Here is a 13,622-nt window from a genome sequence, read left to right as displayed (position 1 = left end):
TAAAATTTAAAAGGGATGAGGGATAGCTCAGTGGCTTGAGCATTGACCTACTAAACCCAGCATTGTGAGCTCAATCCTTGAGAGGGCCATTTAGGGATCTGGGACAAAAATCTGTCTGGGGACTGGTCCCTCTCTGAGCAGGGGTTTGGACTAGATGACCTTCTGAAGTCCCTTCCAACCCTGATGTTCTATGATTCTATACATCAAAATCAAGTCTAGAGCAACAAAAAAATCTGCTTAAGAATATTTATTTCCCCTGCTTTAAAAGCAGTATGATTCATTAAAACAATTGAGTTAAAACTGCTAATGACTCTCCTGTTGCCTCCAAGTAGCAAGATCTAGTTACTTCAGTCTGTTTTTGAGCTGAAAATCATTGAGTTCTTAATTAATTGATTGTATTGAACACATTTTAACAAAGCACTTTCAATTTAAAGTTCCAAATACTAAGCTAACTTAATAAATGTTTCCATGATCATTTGCTAATTTCAACATAAACCTGTGCCTCCACGTACAGTAATTGTGATCAGAAAAGCTCTTTAGTATACTGTGCTAGATTTTAATGTTATGCTTCTATCACACCTGCCACTGGTGAAGCAGTTCAAGGCAATTCTGAAAAGTTAATTTGTTATATGCTTCTACATAGAAGCCAAAGTAATAGGATGACATGAGTAAATTCATTTGGTAACTGCGCCACCATGCTGACATACTACAGCCACATTAAACTCTATTTTCTGGGTACAGAGAAGGGCCACTAGGATGATCAGAGGAATGGAAAACCTGTCGTATGAAAGGAGACTAGAGGAGCTCGGGTTGTTTAGTCTGACCAAACGAAGGCTGAGGGGGGATATGATTGCTCTCTTTAAATATATCAGAGGGATAAATACCAGGGAGGGAGAGGAATTATTCCAGCTCAGTACTAATGTGGACACGAGAACGAATGGATATAAATTGGCCGTGGGGAAGTTTAGACTTGAAATTAGACAAAGGTTTCTGACCATCAGAGGGGTGAAATATTGGAACAGCCTTCCAAGGGAAACGGTGGGGGCGAAGGACCTGTCTGGTTTTAAGATTAAGTTAAATAAGTTTATGGAGGGAATGGTATAATGGAGAAACATGATTTCAGCCAAAGGAATACCGTGCCAGGGCAGGTAAATAGTATAATGGCTAACAAGGGTCAGGCTGGAGACTCTTGCCTACATGCTCGGGGTTTTACTGATCGCCATATTTGGGGTCAGGAAGGAATTTTCCTCCAGGGTAGATTGGCAGAGGCCCTGGAGGTTTTTCGCCTTCCTCCGCAGCATGGGGCAGGGATCGCTAGCAGGAGGGTTCTCTGCCAATTGAAGTCACTAAGCCACAGGATTTGGGGACTTCAACTGCAGAGTCAAGGGAAGGGGTAGGGACGGCTTTGTGGCCTGCAGCATGCAGGGGGTCAGACCAGATGATCATAATGGTCCCTTCTGACCTTAAAGTCTATGAGTCTACTTCTAGTTTTCTTCATCAGGTGTATGGCTACTGTATCCATTATGAACACACAACTCCATTTTAAGATGCATGTGGGAAGTCAAGCATACATTGCAATATTCATCTGTTTGTTAAAGTAAATGTAATATAGTAAGAGCATATCTTTTCATAAGCTTTGTTTTACTACAGTAGAGAAGTCACATAATTGTTTCTGTTTTTTATGCTGCCCCTGTTTAATACATAAATTCTCTTTGAATGGCTGAGCAGCACAATGGCTTGTGAAGGTTAATTGTGAAAATTGATAGGATTCTTTATAGTGATTTTTAACATCATAGCTAGATGAAGGAAACAATAACACCATCTCATTAGCTGCAATTGTGTATTCACACTATTATTTTCTCTTACCTATTGTGAAGGGACAGATCTAAAAGGCAAAAGAACAGTCTGTGTCACCAAACGACTTGGAAAAGAAGAAATAGCTGTTTTCAGAATAGGCTAAATGCAAAAAGCTGATGCAGTGCCACAATGTTGTGTTATGCAACTTTCCAAGGTCACCTATCCTACTGCAAGAGTTCATACATGAGAGCATTACTGTACATATACAGAAATAGCTATAAGTGAATAGATTACATTGTGGGTAGTGATAGATACCTAGCAGTCAGACACCAGGGTTATGGATGTATTAAATGTGCCTAAATAGATAGAATATATAATAGAATGTGTAAACTCTGTACATGGTAACATTTTCAAAAGCATGTAAGTAAGTTAGGAGCTTTTGAAAATGGGACTTGGGATCTTAAATCAGCTGGGTGATTTAGAAAAATATTACTCATAATTACTAAAGCTATATTAAAGCCTAACAAAAATCAACCTGTCATCCCAAAATAATTCAATAAATACCCTACCAAAGACACTCAAGCCCCCTCAGACAAGCGCCTATGTAACTACATAAATGTTGCGATGTATCCTGTAGGTCAGTGGGCTCAGACTAAGCTTCCCTAACATGGGAAAATAAGTTCCAGAGTCTAGGAACCTCTGTTAAGGTACCTGCTTCCCCCAACCAGTATGTGCATGAATCTCAGTACCATTGGTAAGAGAATCCCACCTGATATCAGTTGTCATGATATACAATGGGGCCTGGGTTTTCCCCACTGAAGAGACACAGACAATGGATGTTGTGGTCTGACATATAGCAAATACCACCCCTTCTATCCTTCCCTCACATCCCGGGTGCTTTATTAGAACAAAAACACAACAACCTCTTTACCTAGGACCTTTACAATCATCCAACTGCAGCAATCAGAAAAATGAACTTTCCGCTATATATGTAAAACCATGTAACAGAGCACACTCACCAATGGAGGTGCACCCCTCTGGCTAAGTCTGGAGAACTGCTCTGATCTGGTCTAGCACACCTTCCATCTCTCGCTTGTCCCATGGCCCCTCTTGCTCTCCGGGACCTGGGGTGCCCTCTCTTCAGGACTCAACCCTCCAGTCATGTCACTATGTAGTTTCCCCTTTCCAGGGTATCAACATCTTGCTGGACCAACTGTCCAGACACAATCTTCATCAGTCTGTGCTACTTTCCCAGTTGTTAGAGTAGCAGGCAGCCCTGGGTTCCCCTACGTTCCAGCCAAAGGACTCTATAATCAGAGGCCAACATCTGAATATTCTCACTCCTCTCTGTTCATTCCCTAGGCTTCTTCCTACTCTGTTTTCCATAGGCTTCTTCCAATTCCTCTGGGTAAAACCCTTCCATCAGGGACAAGGCTTTTGCTCCTCCTGGGTTTCCTCCTACCCGCCTCTTGGTGCCCAGGAAACAACTGCAGACTCTCCCTGCAGTCCCCTTCTGCTTGCAACTTTCTATATAATCCTCCCCCAGCTATGCTTCATCTGCAATTAGAGTTTCTCAATCAAGTCTGACTCTCCCCTGGTGTGGCCTATAACATTAATTGGCCTCTTCTAACCCACCTTAACCCCTTAACACCTGAACACCCCTTCACAAACCCCCTTTCAGCCATTTGGTTAAGAGACTTCACCGTTGACAAATTTGTGAGTGTCTCCCTCAGTCCTACAAGCACCAGCCCAACACTTTTATGTCTTAGCCTAAGCTAGAGGTAGCACCGTGATGGTGGCACCAAAGGACACCGCTTATTGGCAACTATTACCAGATGGGTGCTAAATATTGTATCCATTGCCTCTTCTAGCATATCGTGAGCATTTTGGTCACTGTCAGATGGTAGGATAGGTATGAGGGAGAGAATATATGTTAAGGGGGAAGGGCTGGAGTCAGGGTGGGTCCAGACATCCAGAACTCCTAAATTTAGAGGGCATCTTGCATGCCAGAATAAACCCCCTTCTATCATTTGTGGCAACTTATAGGGCAGGGGCTTCAACCTCTCCCTCACAATCCTCTTTTGTGATCTTGGCACTACTGTATCAGTGGACCCCAACTGTTCGTTCTTGACCCATCAAGGACAGAGTCTTCCCAGGGCACATACCCACTATGTGTTCCCCTAATATTAAACAGTCAAATCCACAGGATATATGCAAGTTAATATTCTGTTATGTAACCCTTCTGCCAGGTGGAGCCAGCAGCAACAAGGGCTGGGTTCAGTATCTAGGGCAGTGGTTCCCAAACTGGGGTTTGTGAACCCCTGGGGGTTCGCGAAATGTTACAGGGGGTTCTCGGGGGAAAAATCCCTAATGGCGGACAGAGCTGTCCCTAGGGACCCCGGACAGCAGCCTGGTGCCCCTGGACTTCCAAGAGCTAAGCAGATCAAAGCAAGCATCTCTATCACATTGAGGAGATTTACACTTCAAGACTCCTTATAAGAACAACAAAAAATATCCACCTCCCTTTCCATTTTTTTAAATTAAATAGGCAGCTAATATTGTTTTTAAAATTATTATGAAGAACAAGTTTAAGCTTTGTTGTAACGTGCGTTGTTTGCCTGGACTGCTCAAGACCTGAATGCTTGTGTAGGAGGAACTCTTTGAGTTGGCTTCTTAAATACCTTCATGCTGTTTCACATCTGATACTCCTTTATGAAACATAGGAGCCTTGTCTTATAACAGGCTTATTCAAAGTGATACAAGCTACAAAAGTCAGATCTTGGAAGAGTGTTGCTGTTTTCATAATGTAATAAAAATACTGTAATGATAAATAATAATTAATAATAAATAGTGTGTAATAAGCATGTCAAATTTTATATTTCCAAGATCACTGCTTTTATAATTTATACTCAGGTAAAGGAGAAATTCCCTGGAAATATTCATTTTTAGGAGGGCATTCGCGAGACTTGACATTTTAGTGAAAGGGGTTCACAGGTTGTTAAAGTCTGGAAACCAGTGATCTAGGGGGTCCTTTTCAACAATACAACACAAAACCAGCTCGAACCCCCACCCAGTGACCTGGGACAATTACACACCACCCCCTGGGCACTGCTAAGAGGCAATACTTCACCTCTCACAAGCACAGAGTTTGAGTGTAGCAAAAACTTTTAATAAAAGGAGAGAAGTAACTCAGCATTAATTTGGGAAAACACTGCAACTAGGATTCATAAACATAAACCATGAGCAAAAGACCCACCCCCAAGTATGTTGGACAGTGTCCTTTTTCTCTCAGGTTCTTAAATCCAGCAAGCCAAAAGTCCCTTTAACGTGCCCATCCCATCTCTGCACCCCACTCACAGTTGCTGTCCTTAGCAAGTGCAGCCCCAGCATTCAGAGATTCATCCACAGAATTCACCTCCCACCTTGGGTGGAAGGTGGGGGTAAGGTGGCACTTTACATGCTCTGCTGCTTGGGCACTCACTTGTTGCCCTGCCAGCCAATTCGCACGCCTCTCTGCGGGGCTCTGCTCTGGCCCTCTCTGCTAGCCACCTGCTGGCCGCTTGCCATATCTCTCCGCCAGCTGCCCAGCTGGCCACTCACTGTGCCTCTCCGCCAGCCACCTGTCCTATAGTAGGTGACTTCTGGGTACCCTATACCAGAAACCTACTGACTGCCATACTTCCCTACATGCCTCCAGCTTTCATCCAGACCACATCAAACGATCCATTGTCTACAGTCAAGCTCTAAAATACAACCGCATTTGCTCCAATCCCTCAGACAGAGACAAACACCTACAGGATCTCTATCAAGCATTCTTAAAACTACAATACCCACCTGTTGAAGTGAAGAAACAGATTAACAGAGTCAAAAGGATACCCAGAAGTGACCTACTACAGGACAGGTCCAACAAAGAAAGAAACAACACCATTAGCCGTCACTGACAGCCCTCAACTAAAACCTCTCCAGCGCATCATCAAGGATCTACAACCTATCCTGAAGGACGATACCTCACTCTCACAGACTTGAGAGACAGGCTTGTCCTCGCTTACAGACAGCCCCCCAACCTGAAGCAAATACTCACCAGCAACTACACACCACACAACAAAAACACTAACCTAGGCACAGATCCCTGCAACAAACCCCACTGCCAACTCTGTCCGCATATCTATTCAAGGGACACCATCATAGGATCTAACTACATCAGCCACACCATCAGGGGCTCGTTCACCTGCACATCTACCAATGTGATATATGCCATCATGTGCCAGCAATGCCCTTCTGCCACGTACATTGGCCAAACCGGACAGTCTCTACACAAAAGAATAAATGGACCCAAATCAGATATCAAGAATTGTAACATTCAAAAACCAGTAGGAGAACACTTCACTCTCCCTGGACACTCAATAACAGACTTAAAAGTGGCAATTCTTCAACAGAAAAACTTCAAAAACAGACTTCAATGAGAAACTGCAGAACTGGAATTAATTTGTAAACTGGACACCATCAAATTAGGCCTGAATAAAGACTGGGAGTGAATGGGTCTCTATAAAAAGTAATTTTCCCCTCTGCTGATACTCACACCTTCTTGTCAACTGCTGGAAATGGTCCACCTTGATTGCATTGGCCTTGTTAGCACTACAAAAATAATTCCCACTCTGATGATACTCATCTCTTCTTGTCAACTGTTGAGAATAGGCCACTTCCACCTTAATTGAATTGGTTCATTAGCACTGACCCCCCCCCCCAACTGGGTAAAGCAACTCCCATCTTTTCATGTGCAATCATATATATTTTTCTTACTGTATTTTTCAGTCCATGCATCTGATGAAGTGGGTTTTAGCCCACAAAAGCTTATGCCTAAATAAATTTCTTAGCCTCTTCTGCCACAAGGACTCTTCATTGTTTCAATTGAGTCTAAATTTGCTCTTTTATTATACCAGGGAGAGGGTCAAATGGTGTTTAGGTCCCTTAAACAGGGTCTACACCATCAGATACAAGTACCTATCCCCACCCACTCCCAACTCATTGGGCTTTGGAACCCATATCCTCTGCCTAGCGAGTGCCATTCAGTTGAGGGTGAGTCCCTCCATCGGGGTATGCCAAATACAGTTCTGCTGCCCTTCATTTACACAACAAGGATAACAACCCTTTATTACTTCAGCCCCAATAACAAGGAGACTGGGGATCCAACACCAGCTACAAGTGATCATTTGGGCAAGAAATCCCATCATGCTGAGCATCTAGGTAGGGTGGGTGTGTCCATGCAAACGAGATCAGCTCCTGAAGTCCTTTTCCACAGCTCACCACTATATGTCAGGGAGAGCTCATTCAGACTCTGCTTACAGTTATATAAGGATAAGAAGAGAGAAACAAATGGAGGGAAGCATTTACTTATATCCAAGTGTAAGCACAGTTTGGGGCACAGCTACTTGTGCTGCCATGGGTTATAAAAAGCATATTAAGTTTTGTGAAATGGCAATGATTTCTGTAACAATCTTGGGGTTCATTAACTAACCAACCAGTGAATGAGAAAGGAATCAAACTTTAATAAAACAAACGGGAAGGTATAGAAGGTAGAGCCTGGCAACTGGATTCTTACATGGTCTTAGCACTGTCCCAATTCCTAGTTGCTCCATGAACCTTTACTTTTACCCCAAGGTTTCCTGTTTCCAGAAAGGACTGTTATTTTCTCAGAATACATGCTTTTGTCCTTTATTCATCTCTAGGTCTGGGATGTTAACCCTAACCCTAACTCTCTTTCAGGGTTGTTATCACTTGTCCCAGAGTCTCCTTCTTTGCAAGGTGAAGGTATCCAGGACAACATTATATTTTAGTCACCATACAGCAATATGTCACAGAATTACAGAATTACAGAAACTCAGTAAAACCTGTGACTTTGGTGAGCTCTCAGAGTCTCTGGTCAGAGATAACACATTGTCTTTAATGCCACAAATGAGTCTAAGAGAGAGACTGCCCCATGAAGGAGACTTAACTTTAAAAAAAGCTCCCTAAATATGCAGGGCAGCAGAAAACATGAAAGCACAAGCCAAAGAGCCTAATTCACCAGAAGGCTTTATCCATGTTCTGAGTACAAAAGACTTTAGCCAGAAAAGGTCAAATCAAAGAATGGAACCACTCACTATGAAAACCACTGCTAGGGGGAAGACTTGGTATAGACAGTCATCTGGAAGGTGTGGATCACAGCATGGTCCTAAACAGTGTGTTGCCTTTGGGAAACTCTGTCATAAATGTGGGGAAAATGATCATTTTGCAAAATGCTGCTGATCCCAAATGCAGAAAAGTCAAGTGCATTCAGTTAAAGACAATCTGGTTGAGGAATGTTTCGTAGAGGTACCGGGATCTAGCAAGCTTGATGAGAGGGACTGTATACTGCCTATGACAGTGAATGGAATAATTATTCCACTGAAACTAGACACAGGAGCCCAGGTTAATATTTTGAATGAACAAGATTATGAGAGACTGAAAATAAGACCAACACTGGGAACAACAAAAATAAAATTAACTGATTATTCTGGAACAAATACCCTGGTGAAGGGGAGGTGCATTGCTCACATCCACCATAAAAACACCATGTACAAGCTCCTGTTCATTGTAGTGCCAAAGGAGGTGACACCAATTTTAGGCCTGTCTGCATGTGAGAAACTCAATCTGGTAAAATGGATGCTCTACAAGATCATACTGAACCTGACTATGAGGAACACTTTCAGGAATATCATGACCTTTGCAAGGGTTGGGTTGCCTGCAATGTGAACATACAATCCGGATAAACAAGCAGGTCCCTCTAGTTATCCATCCATGTAGAAAGGTGCTATTTGGACTACAGGATAAGCTCCGGCTGAGCTTGCAAAGATAGAAGCAATGCAAGTAATAAAAAAAATTGAGGAGTCAACACAACGGGTGAGCTCCCTAGTCACTGTGGAGAAAAGTAGTGGCCAGCTACGCATATCCTTAGATCCCAGAGACCTCAAGAAGGCTATAAAAGGAGAACATTTCAAACTACCAACCAGAGAAGAGTTTATGGCTCACTTTGCAAATGCTCAATACATCAGTAAATTGGATGCATCCTCAGGTTTTTGGCAGCTAAAATTAACTGAAGAAAGCTCAAAACTAAGCACATTTAATACCCTATTTGGAAGATACAGATTTTTACACTACCTTTCGGCATAGCTTCGGCATCAGAAATGCACCACAAAACCATACATATGATCTATGAACATATTAATGGTGTTGACACCTCAATTGATGACGTCATCATCTAGGGTTCAACGAAAGAGGAGCATGATTGTAGACTTCGGTAAATTCTGGATGCAACTAGAGCTGCAAACCTCAAACTAAATAGGGAGAAATGTGTTTTAGGGGTCACAGAACTGACTTTTGTTGGGGACATTATATCCCAAGAAGGGGTAAAACCTGGAAAGAGGAATATTTCAGCCATTGAAATGATGCCACTTCCCTAGTCCAAGAAAGATGTCCAAGGTTGGAAAATTCATACCAAATCTATCTACCCAAGCAGCAGCATTGAGAAAACTCCTAGAGAATAAAAAGGAATGGTGCTGAATAAGAGGAATCATGGGAAGGTTTAAAACAACTGATACATGAACCAGTGTTGAAGTGCTATGCACCAGTAAGGCCTGTAAAAATTTCAGCAGATGCTTCACAGACTGGGTTAGGTGCAGTGATTTTACAGAAGCATGAGGATTGTTGGTAACTAATGGAATATGCATCCAAATCACTGACTTAGGCAGAAACCAGATACACATAGATCAAAAAGGAGTTTCTAGGAATATTGTTTGCCTGTGAGAGATTCAATCAGCATATTTACGGAGAGACAGTGGAAACTGAAATAGACCACAAGCTCCTGATAGCATATTTAGCAACTGCTAAATGACTGTAACTTAAGGTTTCAAAGAATGATGATAAAGCTGCGAAAGGATGATTTGGTTGTGACCTTCATGCCTAGTAAATTGCAGATGCACTTACCGGAGCAGTGGCTCCCACAAAACCAAAGAAGACTTTAGAGACAGAGATGCAAACCTTTGTAGATCTGATTATAAAGTCAATTCCCCTACCTTACAGGAAACTGCAACAAATAAGAGAGGAAACAGAGAAAGATAAATCGTTGGGAATCCTTAAAGAAGTGATAATTAAATCGTGGCCTGAAGAAATAAGCAGTTGCTGTCCCAGTATAAAAGACTATTGGAACTGCAGACATTAATTTACTGTGATGGATGGGGTGATTTTCAAGGGTAGTAAGGTTATAATTCCAATGAGCCTCTGAAAAGAAATGCTACGGAACATCCACAAGGGTCATGTAGGAATTCAGAAGTGCAAATTATGAGCACGAGGGGTGCTGTATTGGCCATGGATCAATCATGACATTACTAATGTGGTAGGAAACTGCTTTTCCTGCTTGAAATACAAGCCATGCCAACAAGCAGAGCCACAGAAACCTCCTCCAATTCCACAAAGGCCTTATGATAAGGTTGGCACTGACTTATTTACCTGGCAATCAAAGGATTATTTAATTGTCACTGATTATTATTCTCTGTATCCAGAAATATGCACACTGCACAGTCCCAATAGTAAGTCAGTGATAGCCAACATGAAGGGACTCTTCTTCAGACCTGGAATTCCACATGGAGTCTGTAGCAATAATGGGTCACAATTTTCCAGTGCAGATTTTAGGCAATTTGACATATATTGGGATTTTCATCAAAAACATTGAGTACAAATTACCCCCCAATCAAATGGACTTATGGAAAGATCTATACAGATAGTAAAGAACCTTATGAAGAAGACTTTTGACAGTGGGGGGTGATTTGTATGAAGTGTTACTGGATTACCAAAGTACGCCCTTGGCGAATGGCTTTTCTCCAGCTCAGCTGTTAATGGGAAGAAGGTTCAGATCTAATTTACCAATTACTGATAACTTACTGAAATTTCATAACAATGAAATAATATGGAAGATGAAAGAAAATTAGAAGTGGAAGCAGAAATATTATTCTGACAAAAAGGCCTGTGACTCCCATCTCTTACTCAGGTGATAGAGTGTGCCTGAGGAATCATACCTCTGATACTGGGGCCAAAGAGGTACCATTAAAGAACAGCTGCACCCAACGTCTATTTGACGTAATCGAAGAGATTTACAAGTAATCTCAGAAATTCTAACCAGGGCCAGCTCCAGTTTTTTGCTGCCCCAAGCGGTGAAGAAAAAAGAAAAAGAAAAAGAAAAGAAAAAGAAAAACCCAATTGAGCTGCCACCAAAGAGGAAGAGATGGAGGGAAGGACCCACTGCCGAAGACTAAAGCAGAGCGCTTGAGCTGCCGCCGAAGTCCCGCCGAAGACCTGGACATGCCGCCCCTTTCTATTGGCTGCCCCAGGCACCTGCTTCCTTCACTGGTGCCTGGAGCCGGCCCTGATTCCAACACATTGACAGATGAGGTGGACTCTGGTATTTCCCATCTGACTGATCCTTTATCAGCAATGCACAAAGGAGAAACTGTCAAGGAACAAGAGAACAACTCAGACTCTAATGAAAAGCTGATACTGAGAAGATCAGAACAGGAGATTAAACATCCTGAAAGATTCATAGAGACTTGCTAACCTGCCGGGAGAAGGGGTATTTGAGGTAAGTGAGTGGTAAAGACTTACTTGAGAGTGATGTGCTGGCAACCTCTCCTCTATAGGTACCGTAGCTGACACATTAGGTTTATGGAAATGTACTAGATGGGTTGAGTATCAGAGGGGTAGCCGTGTTAGTCTGAATCTGTAAAAAGCAACAGAGGGTCCTGTGGCACCTTTAAGACTAACAGAAGTATTGGAGCATAAGCTTTCTTGGGTGAATGCTCACTTCATCAGATGCAAGCTGATGGGTTGAGAATTTAATGTATGTGTTATTAGATTGTTAACTGTTTATATATATGTATAAGAGTTAATTCATTTTTCTTTAAAAGGGAAGATGTAGAGATATGTTTATGAAAGACTGTGATTTGGAGACACTCCTTCATAGGGGACTGTGTTGTGTGTGTGGGAATTTGCAGATGTACCCTGGAGGCGGGTGTTAGGAACACCGCATGGCTGTGTGCAGCAGTTCACCAGAGATGCTCTCCAATTTGTTTTATTAAAGTTTGATTCCTTTCGCATTCGCTGGTTTGTTAGTTAATGAACCCCAAGATTGTTACAGAAATCATTGCCATTTCACAAAACTTAATATAATGCCTGATTGTGTTCCCACTGAAATCAATGCGAAAAGGATGGGTCCCTAATTATAGTTTATGTTTTTCAAATATAACCAGAGTATGAGTTTTCCAGGGGGTATAACAGTACTGAAAGTCTGGAGGAGTAGTAATAAGCTGTTTTGGAACTAGAGGGAAACGAACGAAAATGTTAGAGATAAGTCAAAATTGTATATTTAATTATTTTAAAGTGTATCGTAACTCAAAAATGGCTTTATCTGTTTTCTTAAGACTTTGCATCAATATTCTCCTTTGCCACACCAAAGTTATTGGTGGGTGAATGTAAGGAAGCTGTTTAATGGAAGTTGGTTAGAGCCAGATATACAGACAATATTCCTCCATGAACTTGTAGGAAACATCTTTCCCAATATTAAAAAAATCAATTTGCCAAAATATATACATGTAAAATGTATCATCTATAGAAATGAAATTTAAACCAGATCAAGGTAGACCAAATCATGATGTCCATACTCACTTTTTACATTGCCTTTAGTAAGGCAAATTACCAGTTGAAGTCAGTGGGGTTTGCCTGAGTAAAGACTTCAGGATTTCCTCCAATAAAAGCACGCTAGATATCACTTAGTAATAAGACTAGTCATAGCTACATAATTCATTCATTCCAACTGAACATAACATTCTACCCACATGCCTGATGCAGATATTCTATTTTTAGGCTAGCAGTAAGAATCACAAATTCCAAATGTGTATAATTTGGCTTTGTACTGGCATATGTTCTGTTTAAAGCATTCACAGTGAAGATATTTTAGAGGAGGCCTTAAGTCAATGGGAGTTGAAGGTGGTCAACACTTTACAGGATTTGTAGATAATCTTCAGTGATTTGAAATATTTTCTTATGATATAAATGAGAGATCTTAGTAGCATGAGGGAAGGATGTACTCTGTAGCTAATTGATAAAAATCTAAGAGATTTAATCTCCCTCTTCCGCAAAGTACCACAAATGTCCTACCGAAATGATAACTGTCTTGAGTGTGATCAAAAACATAATAGCTTGCTAATGCTTATCTGAATATTAAAGCAATTATGTTTCTTCTTGTGTCAGAAACAATCTTTCTTACAAATGCTGGCATATAAATGAGACCTCTATTAAAACACATATTATACTTCTATGCTTGAAAGAATGTCATCCATAAAAGAAAATTTAAATGAAATTTACTTCATTAAGGTCTGGTTTGGTTTTAAATAACAGTGCTTGCATTTTAAATTTCTTTACAGTATCAAAATTTTGCTCAGAGATGGAGGAAATTAAGCCTTTGTAACCTGTGAGAAAACAAATCTGTCACAGTGAATGAGCCAATCAGTTTCCCAACACAACTTGCATCCTCGAGGACAAGGTAGCATTATTTTCATTTCAGAACTTTATGGACATTAATTCTGAAGTGTCTATTGAACTTAATTAGTGGAATTATTATGCTTTACTTTGACTTCTGAAAAATGCCAGTGAATGAAACATTAGGCTTCAGCAAGAACAGTGTTAGTCATTGTGAAGGGTCACGTGTATCTCTCTAGCTCATTACATTTTCATCAAGCCTAGACAACAAGATGATATGA

General features: G+C 41.3%; 1 long non-coding RNA gene across 1 annotated transcript in view; it reads left to right on the top strand.

Annotated features, from left to right (window-relative positions):
- The window catches only part of LOC135981763 (uncharacterized), a 31,521-nt gene extending 18,115 nt beyond the window's left edge, over nt 1–13,406 (top strand). The window contains exon 3 of the long non-coding RNA XR_010598923.1: nt 13,287–13,406. This is a non-coding gene — a long non-coding RNA (uncharacterized LOC135981763). The remainder of the gene's footprint in view (nt 1–13,286) is intronic.
- The last annotated feature ends 216 nt before the right edge of the window (nt 13,407–13,622 follow it).

The sequence above is a fragment of the Chrysemys picta genome, chromosome 2, assembly GCF_011386835.1.
Source record: "Chrysemys picta bellii isolate R12L10 chromosome 2, ASM1138683v2, whole genome shotgun sequence".
Lineage (NCBI taxonomy): Eukaryota > Metazoa > Chordata > Testudines > Emydidae > Chrysemys > Chrysemys picta.
This window is presented reverse-complemented; position numbering and strand designations above follow the sequence as displayed.